Source organism: Chiroxiphia lanceolata, chromosome 2, assembly GCF_009829145.1.
Source record: "Chiroxiphia lanceolata isolate bChiLan1 chromosome 2, bChiLan1.pri, whole genome shotgun sequence".
NCBI lineage: Eukaryota > Metazoa > Chordata > Aves > Passeriformes > Pipridae > Chiroxiphia > Chiroxiphia lanceolata.
In genome coordinates, this window is record NC_045638.1 from 82,317,974 (window position 1) to 82,339,578 (window position 21,605).

At 46.1% G+C, this 21,605-nt stretch overlaps 1 protein-coding gene across 1 annotated transcript in view; it reads left to right on the forward strand.

Moving 5' to 3' along the window:
• LOC116782511 overlaps window positions 1–21,605 on the forward strand; it is a 66,279-nt gene that overhangs the window by 6,988 nt on the left and 37,686 nt on the right. The window lies entirely within an intron of this gene.

Sequence of the window (21,605 nt, forward strand, 5' to 3'; positions counted from 1 at the left end):
TGTGGCAGCCCATAGGAAATGCTCTAAGAAATCAGCGTAGACATAGGAGAGGGCCCAGTATAAAAGAGGAAGAAGTAACACAGGTTTTGAGAGTTTTCATCAGTGTCAAAGCAGCCCACTTGTTTTGAACAAACGTAAGCTGTCTACTGAGGATTCTTGTTGGGGTTTGGCATCTGCAGGAACCGAAAGAGCATCATATCCAGAAGGAGTGTTTTGCTGCATCATTGAAGAGTGCCCCAAAGAAGAAGGAAATAACAACTTCCAGGAACCTGCAAGGCCTTCCTCCTTCATGCAACGTGTCTTTACCTGCAGCTATCGGCCAGCTGCGAGAACGCCTTCATTGGTAAGACAGTAGAGCAAAGCTTCACTTTTTGTGATTGTGTAAAAACAATGGGACTTACTTGTATCCCAGTGAGATACTACTACATGATTTTCAAAGATGCTTTTATTTTAGATGAGGTTCTTTCACACTGTTCCTTTGGGATTTGTGCTCTTGTGGACTTCTGTCATAAGGCCTGTACTTCTTTTTCAGTCTCGAAGTTGAGTACGCCAGGCTGGAAGCCACAGTCCAGCAACAAGCCCAAACCATTAAAATAATTGAGAAGTTCAGGCAAACCCAAAAGGTACTCGGGGCCTTCCCCTTCATGACCCACGGAGCCTAGTTCCATATTCAGGCGGGGAAATTTTACTATGAGCTTTCCCTAGAGAGAGTCTAGGAGAGATCAGTTCCTCTGTTCTACTGACTGTAGACTGCCCTGAAAGTCCTGTCTGTTCCCCAGCTTTCTGGCATTTTGAGTTGTGCCGTGAGACTAAACCAAATCCTACTTATTGCTGTCTGTGTTAGGGGTTGAGAGTAATGCACTTAAGTATTAGTGCATTACCAGGTTTCAGTGTTTTCTGCTTTAGACCAGTCGGGAGGTTGAGGCCTCAGACAGCACTTCAGACAGTCCTACAGTAGAGGGATTTGGTACCTTTGCTTGTGGGCTTTCCATGGGCTCTGGTGATGCCGAGCATTTCTTCCTGGAGGAATGGCATGAAGCTGTGTCAGGGGAGGTTTACTTCAGATCTTAGGAAAAGGTTCTTCACCCAGAGGGCAGTTGGACCTTTTCTCCATGCAGGAGACTTTCTTGGCACATAACTGCTCCAGCCACCCTCCATGTTTTACAGAGGACAGGGGGCAGTTGCAAGGGAATATTTTCTATTCTTGCTGTCCTGTCCACCCTCACAGCTGCTGCCAACTCTTTCTCTCCCACAGACATGCAAGTGCTCCATCAGTCACAGAGAAGCGAGGCCCAAGCTGCCATAAGAAAGACAGCCATCTCTCTGTGGCAGTAACTGTGGTTTAAACATGCTTCAAAATGACTTTTTGTAGTCTCTTTGCTGGCTCGTACTGTCTTCTTCCCAAGACCCCCCACGACAAGTGTTATCCCATGCAGGAATGTCCTGAGAAGATATCCTGAGGTGTTCTCATTGGCCCCTTTTAACCCCTTCCTATTGGTTGTTAACCCCTTCCTGCGACCTGTAATTGGTTACCCTGTGAATCTTCCTAATCCTATAAATGTAACATCCCCAATAATAACTCCCTCTTGCCTCCTCTCCACGCTGGTGTGCTGTCTCTGTGCCTGCCATGGGACCACTTGAGTGGGGGGAGGGGAGAGCACCTCTCCCCTCCAGGCTCAGGACCTGAAGAAACCCCTGGTGCTGGAGGGTCCCCCCTACCCCCATCCACATTAAACCGTCGGAAATGGTTCCTCAGATGGAAATGGAACTAGAACTGGTGCGCCCCTCACCATGGGGGGAAAGGCATCCAGATCTCTCCAGTGTAATTAACCCAGCAGTGCTTGGGCCATTTCAGCGAAGACTCCGAGGCAAACTACACGGAGAGGGGTGCTCTGGAGCTGAGAATCATGCCAAGGGAGCAAGACGAGCTCTCCTACCCATTAAGACCTCGATACTAGGGCAGAGAGAGTCCCTTACTCTCAAGTGGGAAGCAGTGGAGCTGTGGCTCAGGGACAGCTCTGACTCAGCATGGATGGCACCAGCAGGGACTGAGTCCACCCTCACCCCTAGAACATTCCCACCCCTAGAACACCCCTACTCCTAGAACAGACTAATTTGTCTATAATGTGAGGAAATGAAGTACCAAGTTGCCACAGTCCATATTGCCTAAATAGCAGCAAGAGGCAGTAAGAAATGCAAAAGAACTGCACATTTTGTGTAAAGCTTTGGACGGCTGTAGAGACCTTTCAAGCTCAGATAGTCCAAAGCAGAGCACAAAGCATCTGGCAGCAATCATGCTGGATGCACCACAGCTTAATGATAGGTCTGGCCTTGGCTGCTGCTGGTATAAGAGTGATGCGCCGAGCTGAAGGGTGATGCTGCTTGCATGCCTCTCATCTTTCATGGGTTAGCCCAGAAGGACCCACAACATGTATTATTGAGCAGTGATGATTCAGCATCATCCTGTTGATGGCAGGTTTTGAGATGGAGTATTGATGCCAGGTCGTGACGAAACACTGGGAATTGCCAAGAGACTTCCATGGATGGCCCAGAAAAGACAATTGTCTTAAATCATATGAGACTAAACCTTTACAGCAGAACTTAGATAGATAAACATTTAAAAAATATATGGCCAAATAGAAGTATTTAAATTATGTTTTTTACACAGAATGTTTTAGCAACGTTTAAGCAGTTCCTGCACAGTCTTACAAAAATTCACAACTCTGATTTCTCTTAAATCCCGCACAACAAAATGGATTTCATGATCCATATCTCCATAAGTATTTTGCAAGCATCAGTTTCAATACTGCACAACAAATGATATGAATATTGGGTGGTTTAATGACTTTTTGAATCCTTGTTTAGGTTAAAGTAGAGCTATTATGAATAACAGGAGATATGCAGAATTCTGCATGCCTCTTTAGGTATAATTGTCTGTGGACTTCCTTCTTTCTCATTAAATTTAGCTTACATGCAGATAGTAATCTACAGCAGATGTGCACAGAGTCCCAAAGTACCTGTTCCTAGTATTATTAAGTGGTGAGGTGTCGTGGTCCGAAGGGAGGAGGGGACAGGACACGAGGAAGGGTGCAAGCAGAATCCTTTATTCAGGCGTGCACACACTCTTTCAGCTCGGGAGCCGAAAGGGCCAGAACACAGGGCGGAGACAAGCAGGGGGACGAACCAGAATCGGACACGGGCAAAAAGGGGAGGAGTGGGGGAAGCAGGCAGCAGGCAAACTCATGGCAAGGCTGGGCATGTGCGGCACCGTGCAGTGTGAACACAACGAAACCACACAACAACAGCAAAGTCCATATGACAAAGTCCACGCGAAAGTCCTGCCAATCGCTGCACGCCCCTCTCCATGCCCGGAACTGCACCCATCCTGAATCTTGCCTCTCTACATCTCACCATTTCTTATTAGTTTGAAAAATGCCTGTTGTGATAGTCCTTCTTGCAACATGCTGTGACACAAGAAATAGTTAGTAACAAAACAAACAGAGAAAGCAAAATTTCAAAGCAAGTTAGAAAGGGTTTGTTTAAATGGACTTGGGGGAGGACAGATCTGCATCTTCCCAATCAGTTTGGACAGCTGCATTTGTTGAGTGCGAAGGAGGAAAAGACAGAATGGGAGTGATATGTTGCCTGGAGAAACATTAATGGAATCTGAATGGACTTTTTACTCACTAGATAATCCACCCAGCAGACTGGCAGTTTTTCCCCAGTTTATTGTTGTGTGCTTATGAATCCTTGTGCACCCTGGTTTATTGTCAAAATTTATGAATCCTGCTGTACCTCCATATTGTCCCCATTTCTCCCTCAGACTTCCCCTTTGAAAGTTGTTTATCTCTTTCTCTCCCCTGTTTTCCCGCGCCTCTGGTCCTGATTAGCTGTAGCTATCACAGTGCAGAGAGAGCTACCATTGGCCAGCTCCCTCAGATACCTGGGAGTTCCACCCATCTTTCCCCTATCCCCCTACCACATCTTTCCCTGAGCTGTCAATCTATTGCACCTCCCCGTTTTGGAATCCGCCCCTCAAACCGCAGTTTTTTAAACCCTTGTATCTCTTGAATAAACTGGCATTGCAGCACGAGACCTCAACTGCGTCCGAACCCTAATTGCAGTGCCTAACCCCATCCCCCCTACCCCTGCGGACCGTGGCAAGTGGCTCCCAACGCGGGGCACAGTTGAGAGCTTTCATATTGAGAGAACTCCTGTGCCTGCACTTGGGCTCAGGCGACGCCAGGAGAGGCGTTCGTCCCCGCCGGTCCTCTCCAGCAGAACGGGCGACTGCGGGCTCCTAGAAGCTGCGCGGGTGACAGGTGAGCTGTTGGGGACATTCCCTGCACCCTATCCCATCACCCACACCCCGACTGGACATTGAAAGAGAGGATTTTCTATCCGAGACTGGAGTGGGGACCTGCGCCATGCGACTCACTCTCTCAACCTCTCAAAAATTTGTATACCGGCGCTTGAAAGACTTTCTTATAGAGCACGGTCTTCCCCTCGACAAAAAGTCAGCCAAAGCGCTTGCCAGATGGCTCGACCGCAAAAGCTATAAGCTTGCTGAGGACACTGATATCGAGAAGTGGCAGGCTGTAGGCTACGACCTCTGGCGGGATAGTGATAAGGGAGACGGTTTAGCCAAAGAAGCCCTTATCGCGTGGAGGCTAATCCTCATGGTGCTACAGCACCAGGTGATGAACAAGGATATCAGCCTCCCAGAAACCGAAACTAAAAAGGAAGAGACAGACACTGAGCAGACAGATATACCATGTGGAGGAGAGGGGAAGAAACCATCGCGGCGATCTCAAAATGATATCGAGGAGGAGGGACACGGGGATTGCACGGAGCAAATGCAGAAAGGGGCGGCGTGGAAAAAACCCGCGCAGAACGGAAGAAGGCGGGCCCCCGTAGCTCTACCCTTCAGACAGCCCCCGCCTCTGCCCGATCGCGTCAGGGATCCCTCCCCCAGCCTGCCCACGGATACGCCTACCTCCTCCAGTCCCACCTCATCCCCGGATCCGTCACCTGACCGGGGCGGGAGGGTAGCAAGAAACAGGGGCAGGGCGAAGGTCAGGGCCTCTTTTCAGAAAGATGACCGTGCCCATAAGCTGCATAGCACCGGAGCCTGCCCCTACCCCAAACCCGGCTCAGGTACCAAAGCCTACCCTGCCTGCAGCTACCCCGAACCCGGTTTAGGCACAGAGGCTTACCCTGCCTGCCGGTACCCGCAACCGGACACGGATTCCCCTGAATGGCAGCCAAAACTACCAGACATCTGGAAGGCTTTCAGGGAAGAGGCTGCTTCAGCTAAGGATACCGAATTCCTGAAAGCGTTTCCTATTTATGTAGAAGAAGGAAAGACTCTGGAGTGGCGACCAATATCATATCCCATGCTCAAAGACATTAAAAAAACCAACGTTGAATACAGGCTGGGGGCACCCTTTACCATTGGGCTGCTGGAATCCTTTTTTCTTGCTTATACATTAATTCCTTATGACATTTGTGCAGTAATAGGAGGATTATTTACCACAGTACAGTCCTCAGTATTTGAGGCTGAATGGAAAAAACTAATTACTGTATTTGTTAATGAAAAAAATGGAAAGGAGAGGAATTCCTATCCAGCAGGCAATAGATATGCTTTATGGGGAAGGGAACTATTCTAGTAGGAAGGATCAAGCTAGAATTGACCCCAAATTTTTAGAAGTAATCAAAGAATTGGCATTAGAAGCTGTGAAGAGAGTGGCTGATGCTTATGTTCAGACACCCTCCTTCACTCTTATTAACCAAGGCCCAAAAGAACCTTTTGTGGAATTTATAACCCGGTTAAGAGAAGCAATCAGCCGGCAGGTCCATCAAAAAGACAGTCAGGAAATTTTGTTTAATAAATTGGTTATTGAAAAGGCTAATGAGGACTGCCAGAAAGCATTAAAAATGTTAAAAGATTCCTCCTTACTAGAAATGATAGAAGCCTGTAAGAACATAGGCTCTAATTCCCATAAGGCACGTCTATTGACTGCTGCTTTTACAGGACCTCAGCATTGTTTTGAGTGTGGGGAGAAAGAACATTTTAAAAAGCACTGTCCTAAATTAAACCCCGAACCAGATTTACCTAAAACCCTATGCCGGAGGTGTGGGAAAGGCCGTCATTGGTCTTCTAGTTGTAGGTCCATAACCAACTTGAATGGAGAGCCTCTGCCCCCCAGGAGATCCCCAGGGCCAAGGAAAAAAGTCACATTTCAATCCTTGCCTGACCTTCGACCTTGCTCCTGTGAGCATCAGGGAAACGGGGAGCAGAGCGCCCGGGGGGGCGCGATGACACAAATCACCCCTGCTCTCCGCTCAGTCCTACGCCCCACACCTCACCCTGCTACCCTGTAAGCCCAAAGCCTCCGGCAGATCCTATTCCCCTGAATCCAACAGACCCTATTCCTGTTCCGTGTGTTTCCCCTAATTTAGCAAACCCTGTTCCAGTTCAAAATCAATGTGTTCCCCTTAATTGGACCATTCTCTCTGTTGTTCACCCTTCAACACACCTAAGCTCCTATGAGCAATTAGCCAGAGTCAGGCCATCTAGCCCAGTAGACCCTGACAAAACATACCTAATGATATCACATCTCTCAGCAGTGGCTAAGGGAATCATTGTTGTACCCACCCTCCTGACAGGACTTACAAATACCAACATTGCTATATGCCTAACTGTGCATCTCCCTCCTGTGCAGCTAGAGGAACGCTTCCCCGTGGCAAAGATGATCTCCACAGATGACCTCCTCTGCGTGAAATCTTCAGATGAAGAGCAGAGGGAGGAAGCACTGAGGGAAGTCCACTGGACGACCTCAGTGAAAACCTCCCGCCCACTTCTAGCATGTCTGGTTTATTTTTCACAGCCTAAGCACCCCCAGAAAGTCAAAGTAGAGGGCTTACTTGATACGGGTGCTGATATATCTATCTTTGCCTCCAAAGACTGGCCATATGGCTGGCCAGCCCAGACTACTAACGTCAGAGTCAGTGGGATAGGGGGATCACAGTATCCTGTCAGGAGCAAAGAGGTACTAACGGTCTATGGACCAGAGGGGAGACCAGCATCACTCCAACCGTATGTACTTAACATCCCAATCACACTATGGGGAAGGGACGCGATGGAGCAGTGGGAACTCACTTTGGGAACCCTGTCTGCAGATGAAAATTTTTAGGAGGGGTCACTGAGCATTTGCAGCTCCCCAGACTGAGCTGGAAGACAGAAACGCCAGTTTGGGTGGATCAGTGGCCCCTGCCCAAACAAAAGCTGCAAATTTTGAATAAATTAGTTGATCAGGAATTGGAAAAAGGGCACTTGGAGTCTTCCACCAGTCCCTGGAACACCCCAGTGTTTGTAATTCAAAAATCCTCAGGTTCCTGGAGATTTTTCCAGGACCTGCGAAAAGTAAACGAGGTCCTGGAACCAATGGGAACCCTTCAGCAGGGGATGCCATCTCCATCTATGCTCCCTGCTGAATGGCCCCTGGTAGTTATTGATATCAAGGACTGCTTTTTTCACATATTCCTAAATCCGGCTGATTTGGTCAAATTTGCGTTCTCTGTCCCTGCCATCAATGCTTGTGAACCTCATCGCAGGTTCCAGTGGCGAGTGCTTCCCCAGGGGATGAAAAATTCTCCAACTCTTTGCCAGATGTTTGTGGCTAAAGTGTTAGAACCAATCAGGAAAAAATTCCCGCAGTCAATCATCTTCCACTACATGGATGATGTATTGATCTGTGCCAAAACACAATTGGCTGTAGAAAAAACCCTAAATTCAACCATTTCGGCTCTAAATTCTAAAGGATTAGAGATCTCCCCTGAAAAAGTGCAGAGGGAAGCACCCTGGAAGTATCTTGGGCTCCAAATTACAGAGAAGGCTATCAAGCCTCAGTCAGTGTTAATAGACAAGCGAGTCCAAACTTTGAATGACCTCCAGAAGCTGCTAGGAGCCATTAATTGAATTAGACCTGTGCTGGGGATCACAACTGGTGATCTGCACCCATTATTTGAGCTGCTGAAGGGAGATGCTGGCCTGTCCTCTCCTAGATCATTAACAACAGAAGCTGAGAAATCCCTTGCCATTGTTGAGAGAAAAATATCAGAGAGACAGTCTTTTAGGAGGATGGAGGGACTGCCATCCTCCCTTGTAATAATTAATGAACAGAGACAACCACTAGCCCTGCTGGGTCAGTTTACTACTGATAATAGAGACTTCTGCTTATGGGAGTGGGTATTCCTCCCTCATCAATTCGACAAAACAATTACAACCCTAGCAGAAATGATTGGCAAGCTGATATTTAAAGGTCGCACCAGGTGTTTAGAGCTCAGTGGGGAAGAACCAGATTTCATCTACCTTCCTCTGAGCACCTAGAAAAACTGATGCAGAGTTCTATTGATTTTCAAATTGCCATCGGAGGCTACCCGGGAGAAATCAAATTCCATCTCCCGGCGTGCCCGTTTTTGCAAAGATTGATTCCAATTCCTCTGAAATTAAAAACTGTCCAATCAGACCTACCAATTAAAAATGCAAAAACCCTTTTCACTGATGGCTCAGGGAGAACCGGAAATGCAGTTATTGTTTGGCAGCAAAATGGCAATTGACACCAGGATATACATAAAGTTCAAGGTTCCCCCCAAATCGTAGAACTCTCAGCAGTTGTTTGCGCCTTTCAAATTTTTAGTGAAGAACCAATTAATATCGTTTCAGATTCAGCCTATGTTATAGGTGTGGTGAAAAGGATTGAAAATTCCTATCTAAAAAATGTGTCTAATGAAAATCTCTTTAAGCTATTAACCAAATTGCTGTTTTTAATAGAAAACAGAAAATTCAGCTTCTACGTTGTCCATACCAGATCACACACTGCTTTGCCTGGTCCTGTGGCAGAGGGAAACCAAATCACCGACCATTTGGCAGGTATGGTGGTCACCCCTAACCTTTATCAACAAGCAAAAATTTCACACGAGTTTTTCCATCAGAATGCACGGTCGTTACAAAAACAATTCGGACTAAAATTATCCCAAGCCAAAGAAATTTTGAAAGCGTGTCCTGATTGCCAAATGCTTGCACCAATGGTTCCAGAGGGAACCAATCCCAGGGGTTTGACAGCTCTAGAAATTTGGCAGTCAGATGTCACGCACGTGGCAGAATTTGGCAAACTAAAGTATGTACATGTGTCTAGTGACACCTTTTCAAAGATGATTGTGGCCACCGCACATTCTAGTGAGAAGAGCCGAGATGTTAAAAGGCATTTTCTGTCCGCATTTGCAAGGATGGGTGTCCCCAAACAGGTGAAGACGGATAACGGACCGTCTTATGTATCTGCGGACACAAAAAAGTTTTTTGAGGAATGGGGGGTACACCATACCACCGGAATCCCTCACAACCCCACGGGACAGGGCATAGGAGAGCGTGCTCACCAAAACATTAAAAATTTGCTCAAAAAACAAAAGAGGGGGAGTATTGGCCTGCCCCCCCCCGAAAGATTAGAAAAAGTTATGTATGTTTTAAGTTTTTTAAATATGATGGAAGAACAAGACACTCACATAAACAGAAGTCCAATAGACAGACATTTCAAATCAGATTTTACTCCATCACAGCAAAAAGCAAAAGTTATGTTTAAAGATCCAATTACAGAGATGTGGACGGGCCCTTTCCCCTTAATCACCTGGGGGAAGGGGTACGCATGTATTTCAGGCAACAACGGACCAAAGTGGGTCCCCGCAAGAAGAGTGAAGATACACCAGGACTGAGACGAAGGATGCACACTCTCCAGGCCTACGCTATCCTGATCTGTCTTCTCAGATTTGTCACCAACGTCACTGCGTCCCCTCTGAGGGACTGGATGAACCAACCCTCCGAGAACCTCTGGGTAACCCTGGCCAAGGCCACAGGCACTAACACCTTGTGCCTGACCTTGTCCAGTGCTAGTAATCCATTCAAAACCTGCCTTGTAGGGATTCCTGTGACTCCGGGCAAAGACTGGGACACATTCGTGGAACAAACCCGGAGTCTAGGATTCTTACAGCTAAATTCAGTCACCCTAGCACAAATGGTATCCAGGCAGGCGTTTACCACCATCCCTCCACAAGAAATAGATTTGCTCGGTTCGCTACCCACTGGCAATTGTGTTACATTCCATCGGCACACAGAGCCCCACCTTTTTACCCCCCACAATGTCACCGCCAATAAATTAATTTACAAAGGGGCCACTTCGCCATAGTGCAACAATTCAATTGCCACCACAGTGCCAACAGAGCACGTTCCTAGGAACATGAAGATCCCCGAAGGGTTTTTCCTCCTGTGCGGGGATTGGGCGTGGCAGGGTATTCCTGCCTACCCGGAAGGGGGTCCCTGCACAGTAGGGAAGCTGGCTCTGTATAACCCGGCGAAGTTTCAATTAGCAGATCAATCGATTGTTCCCAAAAATAAAGTCAAAAGGTCCCTCTGTATAAAAAGAGGAAAGTCTCCCAACCATAAAAAAAATTTGGCCCCAAAAAACCCAATCATTCCTCCCCTTAATGCAGTACCACGTGTGATAGGTACAATCATTACTCCGCCACCGCCCCTACCCTTCCCGGCAGACTGTGATTCCAGCATTCACATTTGGTCCCGCATAAAAAACTTTTGGGCTTCCTTCCCTATCCCCGGGATAGGAACTGCCCATGCCCTTTCCTTGCTTTCCCACCTTGGTTGCTGGTTAACTAAAGAAGCGAATGCAACCACGAAAGCAATTGAGGGTCTGCTGGCAGACACTCAAAAGCTGAAAGAAATTAGTCTCCAAAATTGTGCAACCATTGACTTCTTACTCCTGGCACACGGTCATGGGTGCCAGGATTTCGAAAGAATGTGCTGTATGAATTTTTCAGATCATTCACAATCAATTTATGAAAGTATACATCAATTAAAAAATCTTGTAAGAGATATCCACCAGTCCCGTGATGAGGGACTAAATGGACTTTTTGATTGGATAAAACTCCCCTCTTTACCCAATTGGTCCTGCAAAATCATTCATCCTAGTGATTTCTCTATTCACCCTTGTGTTCTTGTGTGCCTGTTTGCCATGCTTTGTCATTTGTGTTCGCCAGATGGTCATCTGCAGTGTCACCGTGAATGTCACCACAATTAAAAACAGAGAAGGGGAAGATGCGAAGGAGGAAAAGACAGAATGGGAGAGATATGTTGCCTGGAGAAACATTAATGGAATCTGAATGGACTTTTTACTCACTAGATAATCCACCCAGCAGACTGGCAGTTTTTCCCCAGTTTATTGTTGTGTGCTTATGAATCCTTGTGCACCCTGGTTTATTGTCAAAATTTATGAATCCTGCTGTACCTCCATATTGTCCCCATTTCTCCCTCAGACTTCCCCTTTGAAAGTTGTTTATCTCTTTCTCTCCCCTGTTTTCCCGCGCCTCTGGTCCTGATTAGCTGTAGCTATCACAGTGCAGAGAGAGTTACCATTGGCCAGCTCCCTCAGATACCTGGGAGTTCCACCCATCTTTCCCCTGTCCCCCTACCACATCATTCCCTGAGCTGTCAATCTATTGCACCTCCCCAGTTTGGAATCCGCCCCTCAAACCGCGGTTTTTTAAACCCTTGTATCTCTTGAATAAACTGCATTGCAGCACGAGACCTCAACTGCGTCCGAACCCTAATTGCAGTGCCTAGCCCCATCCCCCCTACCCCTGCGGACCGTGGCAGTTGAGGGGCTTGTTGAGTGACTCCCCCCCCTAAAAATTGTTTCCAGCCCAAGATGCTACTGCTCCATGGTGTCTCTATGGACTACGAGATCCTGGAAAATAAACAGAACATGTTAGAAGGGAGAATTTAGGATTGGGATCACGTGATAAGGGCATAACTTGCATAATCAGTTCATCTGATTCAAGTTGAACTGTAGGGAATGGTAGGTTTAACACGGTTCATTCTAATTGCTGTGGTTTCCTGGCACCTGCTGAAGGGATGGGCTACGCAAGATGGAACGCGGTTGAGGGGGTACTGCCTTGTTTCCTTTCAGCTCACAGGTGCACCGTTTAAGATCTGGCATTGAATTAAAAGTCACTTTTCTCCTCAAGTCTGGTGACTTTTTTGGGGGTAGCAGTAGTCCATAAATGTTAGTAAGGGAGCGGCAGTCTTTAGACCAGTGTCTGCCTTTCCCACATCGTTTGCACGGCGTCTTGGGAAGCTCAGTCTTTGTAGTTAATTGTGGGCAGGTTTTTGTTGTATGTCCTGTCTCACCACAGTGAAAACAGGTTTGTGGTCCAGCTAAAGCTTCAGCTATTAGTCTTGCTTTATGAGAATCAGACCCCACATTACGATATGCCTTGACCATGTCCACAGAAGTAGGGTCCCTAAGAGTTCTTAGTATTTGCTGGCAATCATCATTAGATTGCTCTAAGCCAATCTAATGGCTTTTTTAAGCCAACCTTAAAAATAGTGCATCCTGAGCTTCTGGGTGTTTAACTTGTTTTGCAGTGGCTTTCTTTAGTCTTTCTGCAAAGTCTATGAATGGTTCTGTTGGTTTTTGTTGTACTTGTGTGTATGAAGGTGTAGGTTCAGCAGCCTCAGCAATGGTTTGAATAGCCTGGAAGGCTAGATTTTTTGAAATGCCCAATTCATTCACAGGAATTTTGGTTTGGGCCTCATTGGAAATATAAGGTCCCACTCCGAAAAGTCTATTAAAGGACTCCAGGACTGGGGTCCCTGTGGTTGCTGACGTTTGTTGGGCGTGCTGGCGAATGCGAGTTTGCCATTCATCTAGGAAAAGTGTTGCTTGCATATTAGTGAAGAAAGCACTTATTAAATCCTTTATGTCATTTGGAGTGAATGTATAAGCAGCAAAGAGAGAACCAAGTACCCTTATTACATAAGGTGAATTTAACCCGTAGACAGTAATAGCTTGTTTTGTATCTTTCAGAACTGGGAGGGGGATTGGTTCCCAGACAGGGTGATTGTTGGGATGACGAAACACGGGAAATGCTTTAACCAAACTCAAATCATCAGCTGTTGACGCTTGTTCCTTTATGTAAGTCCATCTGCTCCTCTGGGCACTGGCTGGGCAGGGAGAAGTACCTTGGCAGGGTGTTGGTACTGAAGGGGTTAAAGCGCCAGCTACTGGCACGGCAGGATAAGCGGCGCTGCCGTGGGGAGGGGGGCTGCCGGGGGCCGTGCCGTGCGCGGGGGCCGGCGCCGATGGCGGCAGGCAGGCACAGGGGGCGGTGGGGGCGCGGTGCCGGCCGAGCTTCCACGGGCGGGCTGGGGGGCGGTGCCGGTGGGAGACGCGCGAAATCTTTGCATGCCGTTTCTCCACGCCGGCCGCGCTCTCAGTTCGACCTAATGGTCCTAACATACATCAGGCCTTAGCATGAGCAAAGTGCTAGCCAAAACCCGATCAGGAGGAGTGTGAGCAGCCACACACATCCTCGCAGGCTGCCTCATTCTGAACACCTTCCCTTTTGTTGAGTTAAATTTAATACTTACATCTTCAAGATAACATGTGTTTTTGGACAGGTATCCAGTTTAAGCAATACCTGTCCTTTAAGCTCTTCGGTTAAACCTACAACAGCTGTAACTGCCATGACTTCATTAAACACTGTGTTGCTCAAAAAATTATGTGTTCTGTTGGCCTTTATTCATAGAGGGATTGGTCTCCAATGCAAGAATCTTCTTGAATGAAGCTTTCATCAAGCTTCAAAAAAACTCATAACTCACTAAAAGTACTTCAATACTCAGTGCCTCATAAAAGAATGAGCTACATGTAATTGCAGAAATAAGCGATAACAATGAGATCACTTCTTACTGGGGAAGTACAGAATTCCCATTTTGTCCTTCTTGACAGATTAGAAGACTGAAATCAATCTGAAATAGCTTTTAGATGCCTAAACTTTCCCTGACTTCACTGGAAGAATGATAATTTGCTATGAAGTTGAATTGGGGTCAGGTGAAGAACTTGCACTACCCTTGCCCTCCCATTTTCTTGAGCAATACTTGGGGTGTTCAGAACCGGCCAAGTGCTGGTGAGCCATAGGAAATACAACAATTAACACTGAGAGCCAGAAACAAAATATATTTATAAAAACATATGACTTTGACAAATCATGATTTCTTGCCCTTTTCCTGAAAATCCAGCCCCTTCCCTAAGGGATGCTTTACATGCCCAATCCCTAAGCTTTGCCAATACAGAAGTTACTGAGAAGGAAAGGACAGCCAAAACATTTGGGATGGTGTTTTTGTTTTGTTTTGTTTTGTTTTTCCAGAAAATCTAATCCCAGACTGAGGACAAACCTTTGAAATGTTACAGAAGGAAGGAAGGAATGCATTAAAGTGTTGGAATTTTTGACATAAATATCTTGGCTTGTATGCAGCGTTCATCTGCACTGGTTACAGGTTACATACTACAGAGCTATGAAGCTTCAACATGACTGTATGCTTTGGGATAATCTCTGGCATCCTGTGCAAGGCTGCAGACTTCTTCAGTCCAGAAGAACCCAAAACCTCAGGATAAGTGTGGACTAAAGGACACAGAAATATATAATACCTGCTGGACCCCTGGTGACTGTGATTATAAGCAGACTTTAATTGCTTGACCTCTCTAATTTCTGAGTAAGCAAAGGACAAAAATATCATCTCTTCCTACAGGAGTGTACAGCTGTAGCTTGCACACCTTTAATTCTTTCCTTGTTGTGAGGTGGATGTTTTTAAAAATTACCCTGCACGGGTATTTCAGACAACATGTCTCTTAATTTTTTTGCTAAATGAATAACTTATTGCAAATCACCTCATAAGTTATTTTATCTTGTTAGATTTCCTACATCCTTCAGCTTTCCTTTCTGTACACACACATCAAGAAAGGTAGTATGGCATAGGTGTAAATCGGGCTAGAATTAGCTTGTATGATATGCTGTAGAAATATGCTTTAGATAAGGTAAAAAGTCTTTAAGGATTAATTCTAGGTTTCTGCACATGTGGTATTTACTCTTCATGCTGCTATAAACATCGAGGTATGAAAACAAAGAGATTGGTATTTTTAAGAAAGTCTACATTGAAAATACAATTTTTATTTCGATCACAGTCCTGCTCCAGATATAATCAGCATTAAAATTATTGTTTTCTGAAATGTGGCTAGTTCTATAATTAAAATAATAAGACGGAATAAGTAAGAGTAGGGAAAAAACACTGCTGCTGTACTGCTGTCTGGACACAGCCATAGAAATTTCACAGGTAGTTATTATTGCATTTTACATTCATTCTGTTGTAATGAGATAGTTTTGAAATTATACTGATATTCAGATAGTAAAACTGAGAAGGGCCCCAGCATTTACAAAGCAGATAGTAATCTTCCCTTCGCTCTGATGCATTTGCAGAGTTTATCTATCCTACTGTAACATTCCTGCCCCAGAGCTGCAAGTTCAGCCACAAGTTTTACTTTTTAAAACATACACAGGGTTCTTTACTATCTCGAGATACTGTAAAGAGAAGAGGCCACACACTTTTCCTCAAGACTCTGGAGGCTCCAGGGGCCTGCTATGAGGGATACGTCGCCATCTCACCTCCGTGAGGTTCGACCCATTCCTTCCCCCTCCACACACACCCCCCCCTCCGAAGTGGTTCCAACCCAACAATATTTTTACTGATCCAGTGTCTCACACCTCCCAGAACAAATCACCGGGAATAACCTGTATTTGACATCGGTTCACTTTCAGTGTGGCCACCAGTCTGGAGGGTGCAGCTGGGGGAGCAAATGATAAGGAAAGGATAGGGAGTGTGTAGGACAACGGGAATTTCAGAAGAAACATATATAAAAAAAGAATTTTTTGCTAGTATGATTGAAATATTAGCAGTCTAATCCAAGAATCAAGAATAGTCCAGATCTAATAACTACAGAAGAAAGAGAAAGAATATTTCAATGCAGTAAAAGCTTCAATAGTAATATAATAATGAAAAGGATGCGGTTACAATTATTTTTACCCTGTTTAGCTTCTAGATCCTTTCTGCCTCACTCTTTCCATGCTCCTCCTAAGGTTGATGGTTTCATTTTGGGGATTCCTGTTGAAGGGGAGTTTTGGCCCATTGCCAGCATCTGGAGTTATTTGCTGGAGGAGTACAATGTTCTTGATGGTGTTTTCCTCTCCCTCATTTTAGGACCCACATGGGGTCCCATTTACATTTTTACACATTTTTACACCTTATTCTTTTTCATTGCTCTGCAGCTCCACATTACCTTTGAATTTATGATATATGGTGCATTTTATATGTGTTAGAAATACTTGTTCTTTTTTCTCTCTATTGCCCCTAAAGCCAGTTTTGGCTAGCACCTGCTTGTTCACCTTATGCAGCTTGTAGAGATCAAGGAAAGCTCAGCTGGAGCAAGCCTTCCCCTGAGGCCTACAAAGCTCAGTACAAAGCCTGTGGCTTCTTAGTGACAATGGCAATACTATAGTAGAGGTTTGCGTTGTAATAACTGGTAGTCTGCAGTCCATTCCCCCTGTGCAACATCCAGTCATTAATCAGGGATGTTTGAAGGCACATCCTGCCCACCCTTTTAGTAGCCACCTATGGGTCTGTTTTGAATTTTCTTTATAAGACGTTTTAATCAGACATAATTCCAGAGAAGAAAAAATTAACTTTTTTCAGAGATAAGTTGACTCAAACCGGTCTTTCTCCTTGTTCTTCACATCTCCCAAATTAACTACGTGCTCCATTTGTTAAGGAAGAACTTCGTAAAAAGAAAGAAAGAGAGTGAATTCACTGTGTTTGTCGCATCTTATAAAATCCATAAGAAAGGACCATTTCTTCTTAAACGTCTGTAAGAGACCAAGTATATATGATCATGTGGCTGGTATCTCACCCAAATTAGTTGGCAGGGGAACACTAATAAATCTGATTAGACAGGTAAACCTACTGTTCCTGTAGTTTTAAATTGTTAGCTTTCAACAATCCTATTTCTGTCTGTCAAAGATGTTCCAAGGTGTTCGTTCAGTGGTGGGTCACTTCACCTCAAACAACCGACCAAGGAAGAGGGAAGACAAAATGCAGATGAAAGGGAGCACAGCTCACAAAGGGCTTGTGAATATTTAGTGGGGTTCATGTGATTATCCCTAGTGAATATAACTTTATCATAGAATTATTCTCCCAGAATCATTTAGGTTGGAAAAAAACCGTTAAGATCATCCAGTCCGACCATAAAATTGTGCTGAATTGAGACATCTGTAGCTGAGCTAGTAATTCATTGCTTTCTTTATAGTTAAAGGAGAGAGAAAGGGTTGGATTTTTCAGGGTGCAGTTCATCCCATCCAACACAGATGCTGTGGGATCTTGCAGTGCAATCCTTGGTGTGAAAGAAAATAAACGCTCTTTTCAGGAAACAGGGGATTTTATTCAAGTAACAGAAACATTTCACAAAGCACAGTGTCCTAGGTCTGTTTGCTGAGGTTTCAAAACTCACAATAAAATCATCAGGAGCAGGGGAAGAGCTTTGAGTTTTATTGCTCTTGTCACTGTAGGGATTATGTTTCACAGAAATCTGTTAGACAGCCCTGAGTCTTAATATCTATATAGCACTTCTGTTACTTGTTGGTGATGGGTGTTGCAGTGGAGCACTACAGCACTTCTTTTTTTCTTTGTCTTTGAAGGTAGGTATTTTAATGTTTTATAGATTTATTATATTTATTATATATTTTTATTGTATATATTTATTATATATATTTGCAACCTATGAACCCTCAGCCTGCTCATCGTCAGGTAGAAGGGGTAGAAAGTCTGTCCTTTCAGCAGAATTGCACCTTCTGCTCTCCAGATGGCATCTTGGGGTGACAAAATTATTCAAGCCCAGCTGACCAAGTCATTATCTCCAAAGTAAGAAGCTCACACCTGTTCTGGCCCCCTACCGGGGCCACAATTCCTGCTAGCAAATCTGCTCCGGGCTCCTGCTGGGAGCCTGCTGCAGCACGAGCCTCCCACGAGGTCACAGCCTCCTTTCAGGCATCCATCTGCTCCAGCGTGGGGTCCTCCATGGGCTGCAGGTGGACCTCTCCTGCACCATGAGCTTCCCTGGGCTGCAGGGGCAGAGCTGTCCCACCATGAGCTGCACCACGGGCTGCAGGGGAATCTCTGCTCCGTTGCCTGAGCACCTCCTTCCCCTCCTTCTTCACTGACCTTTGGGTCTTCAGGGCTGTTTCTGTCACATATTCTCACTTCTCTCTCCGTCTGCAGTTGCTATTGTGCGCTGTTTCCCCCCCCCCCTTCCTATGTTATCCCAGCTACACCCTCCCCAATGGACTCAGCCCTGCTCAGCGGCGGGTCGGTCTCGGAACCGGCTGTGGTGCCGCGTCACAAGCCCCCTCTGTGATGTCTCGGCGCTCCACGGCTGCTGTCCCGGCGCCAGACCCTTGCTGGCCGTCATTGCTGACTCCGCCGCGACGGGATCAGCAGCGCTTCTCTGGCTTGGACCGTCGGGAGCTGCGAAGCGTAGCTGCCACTCGGATCTCGCCTCTCGGATCTGACCATCCTCTCCCCACACCCCCTCCCCCTCCCCTCCAGGGACTCGGCAGAGTCTGCCGGGCATCTCCTGTGTCTGCTGAACCCAGGCCGAGGCCGCCGAACGCCGAGAGATGGCCTGGGTCGACCTGCACAGCGCGGCCGCCCGCGGCGACCTGGACCAGCTGCGGCGGCACTGGTGGCTGAAGAAGTTCCTCATCAACAGGCGCAACGCAGACAAGCTGTAAGGACAAACAGCAAAGCCTCCACCTTTTGCAAAATGTGGAATTTGTCAAAATTATCTAAAGTCGGGGGTTTTTTGATGGATGTACTTTATGTACTTTCAAGCCTAAGCAGCCACAAAGGATACCATCAGTGGAACAGACAGCATCTAGCATCCCTTAGTATTATTTATTTTATTTATTTTGTTTTAATTATTACTCTATTTTAATTTAATTGTTATTAAAGGTTTCACTTTTGATTCTCCTCCCTGTTTCACTGGGGAGGGGAGGGAGAGGGTGTGAGCAAGTAGCTGTGTGGGGCTTAATTGTCAGCTGGGCTTAAACCGGGACAATTGTGTATGTTTAATTTCTAGGACACCTCTGCATCTTGCTTGCATAAATGGCCATGCAGATGTTGTTCGGTTTCTAGTAGGCAAGAATTGCAAGCTAAATCCTCGTGACAAATATAAGAGATCACCACTGATGCTGGTATGTGAAAGGGGCATATGTTGTCTTATGATTGAAGATGCTCGAACTTTCCAGTGTTGGGAAGATGCAGGAGTTCTGACAGAGAACAATGTAGATGTTGGAAGTTATTCCTCCTTTGTGTCTTGTTTCCAGGCAGTACAGCACCAGCACAGAGATTGTGTGGCTGTTCTGCTGGAGCATGGTGCCAACCGTGACCACAGAGCTGCTACTGGTAACACCGCCCTTCACTTTGCTGTCCTGATGTCTAGCAAATCTCTAGTGGAGCTGTTACTTGAGCATGGCGCAGATATTGATGTTAAGAATGAAGTAAGCTTGGACTTTAGGTAAACCTCCTCTTCCCAAGTCAACTTGCTTGACTTTTCTCTGTTAATCTAAGAGAGATGATTTTTCCTTTCAGCTGGGATACACTCCACTTACTCTTGCGATCTCCGAGCGTTGCAAAGGGATGATCGAGTTCCTTCTTCAAAAAGGAGCTGACGTGAATGCTACAGATAATCTTGAAAGGTGAAGGATTTGGTAAAAGCACGTGTGGGACTCCTTAGCATTGTTTCAGTTGGATTGATGGGAGGCATAAGAATGAGCTTTGAAAAAGGGCCAGGAACCACCCAGAAGGAGCTCCTTCAGTGGGACTTGTGAAAGCAGACCTGCGCTCTGCTGCTTGCTTACTTCAGGGGATGATTTCCACACTGAGGACTGCAAGAAAGCATTGTCTGTGGTCCCACATGCACACGCGCGCGCGCAGGCACACACACGCAGCCTGAGTCTGCTCTGGGTGGGTGGCTGGCCTGGAGACCTCCTGAGGTCCCACCAACCTGAATTCTCCCAACACTTCCAGGTGTTTGGCTGTGCTTTCATTCTGCCAGTAGGAGAGGGGAAATGAATTGTCTGAGAAGCAAAGAGGGATTAAAGTAATGACACGTAATGCCTGCAGAAGCTGATGTATTTACTCTTATCTCCTGGATGCCCTAGGACCCCTCTGGAAGTTGCTGCTCTTCTTCAGGATAAGGATGCAGCAGAAGTTCTTCTTCGCAATGGCGGTGTTATCAATAAAGAAGGCCTTGGAGCATTTGCAGTTCGAGATTTGGAAAAACTATTTGGAGAAGAGTTGTAAGTGGTTTACATCCTTGTTAGAGCAACTGCATTCTCAAAATGTCCGTGCTGATGTACAGCCCTTTTTGGTAACAACGGCACGGTTAAATGAGGTGCTGAGAGCTTTATTGAAGTGTGACACCTTCTGATGCATCTCTTTCCATGTAAAGGGTAGATTTGGAAATTGAGGAAAACATCCCTCCTCCCCACCAAACCCAGTTCTCTTTGAGAATTCCCCTGTGTGCTTCCAAGTTCCATTCTACTCCCTAGCAGCAACTACCCACCTTTTGTTTCAGAGGGGATCTATACTGATATCCCCTAATTAAAACTCTTCGGTGCTTTTCCTCTTCCCGTGGCTAGCTTTGCACCTCTGGCCATTCACTAGCTAAGGTGGCTATGTGTGCTCAACTAGACTGAGGAAAAAAGCCCTCTATCCTAGTGATGGTAGCCAAGGGATGTGTGAATGAATTGCATTATGCCCATGAGCATGCCTTGCCTAGCCATAAACAACTGCCTGTGAACTCTTGTCACTGGATCTCAATTTCCTCTCCCCCTGCCCCTTCTGTTAGCCTGTCTTGATGGGAAGCAGGAGAGAAGGGAGCCTGGGTAAACTGTGGAGTAAAAACCCCTTTAGGACTAAAGCATGTTTGAGGATTGCTCTAACAAAACAAGGTATTCATTCCTCCCCTCCAGGCTTCTGTTGTGCTAATGCACCATTCTGCATAGCAGCCTTGGTCTGGAGAATGTGTTTAATTTCTTTTGTTGTTTGATTGGGGTTTTTTGTTTTGTATTCCTGCTCCTGAAACAAACCTGACCTCCAACTGAGACCCAAGGTTGTTAGAATATGACACAGGTCTCAGAATGCAAGTGCAGTATTTGTTGGCCTCTTAATATCCGACTTTGGAGCCCTCTGAACTTCAGGTCTTCAGAGGAACCATGGGAATTTCTGAAGCCCTTCAAAGTGAGGACTGGGGTTGAGGAGACATTGCTCCATCTTAATGTTGAGACATTAGTGTAACATCCAGCTGAGGAAGAGGCTTTGGAGACCAGGGACCTAGTTAATCTCCCTGGTCCTTGAAATGGAGAGGGGGTTTATCAGATGAGACAGTAGCCAGCAGGGGTGAGTTACTCCACAGATAGAATAGGCACCTGTAGCATGAGCATGCCTGTAGTGAGGATTTCAGTCTCCACTACTCTAGGACTGCAGTATGTTTTGTGTGTGTGTGACCCTTTAGCAGTTGTCTATGAATAGGGTTAGAATGGCACAGGCATGGCTGTTGCTCTTCCCGTGGAGAGTGCAGGAAAGTCTGGGG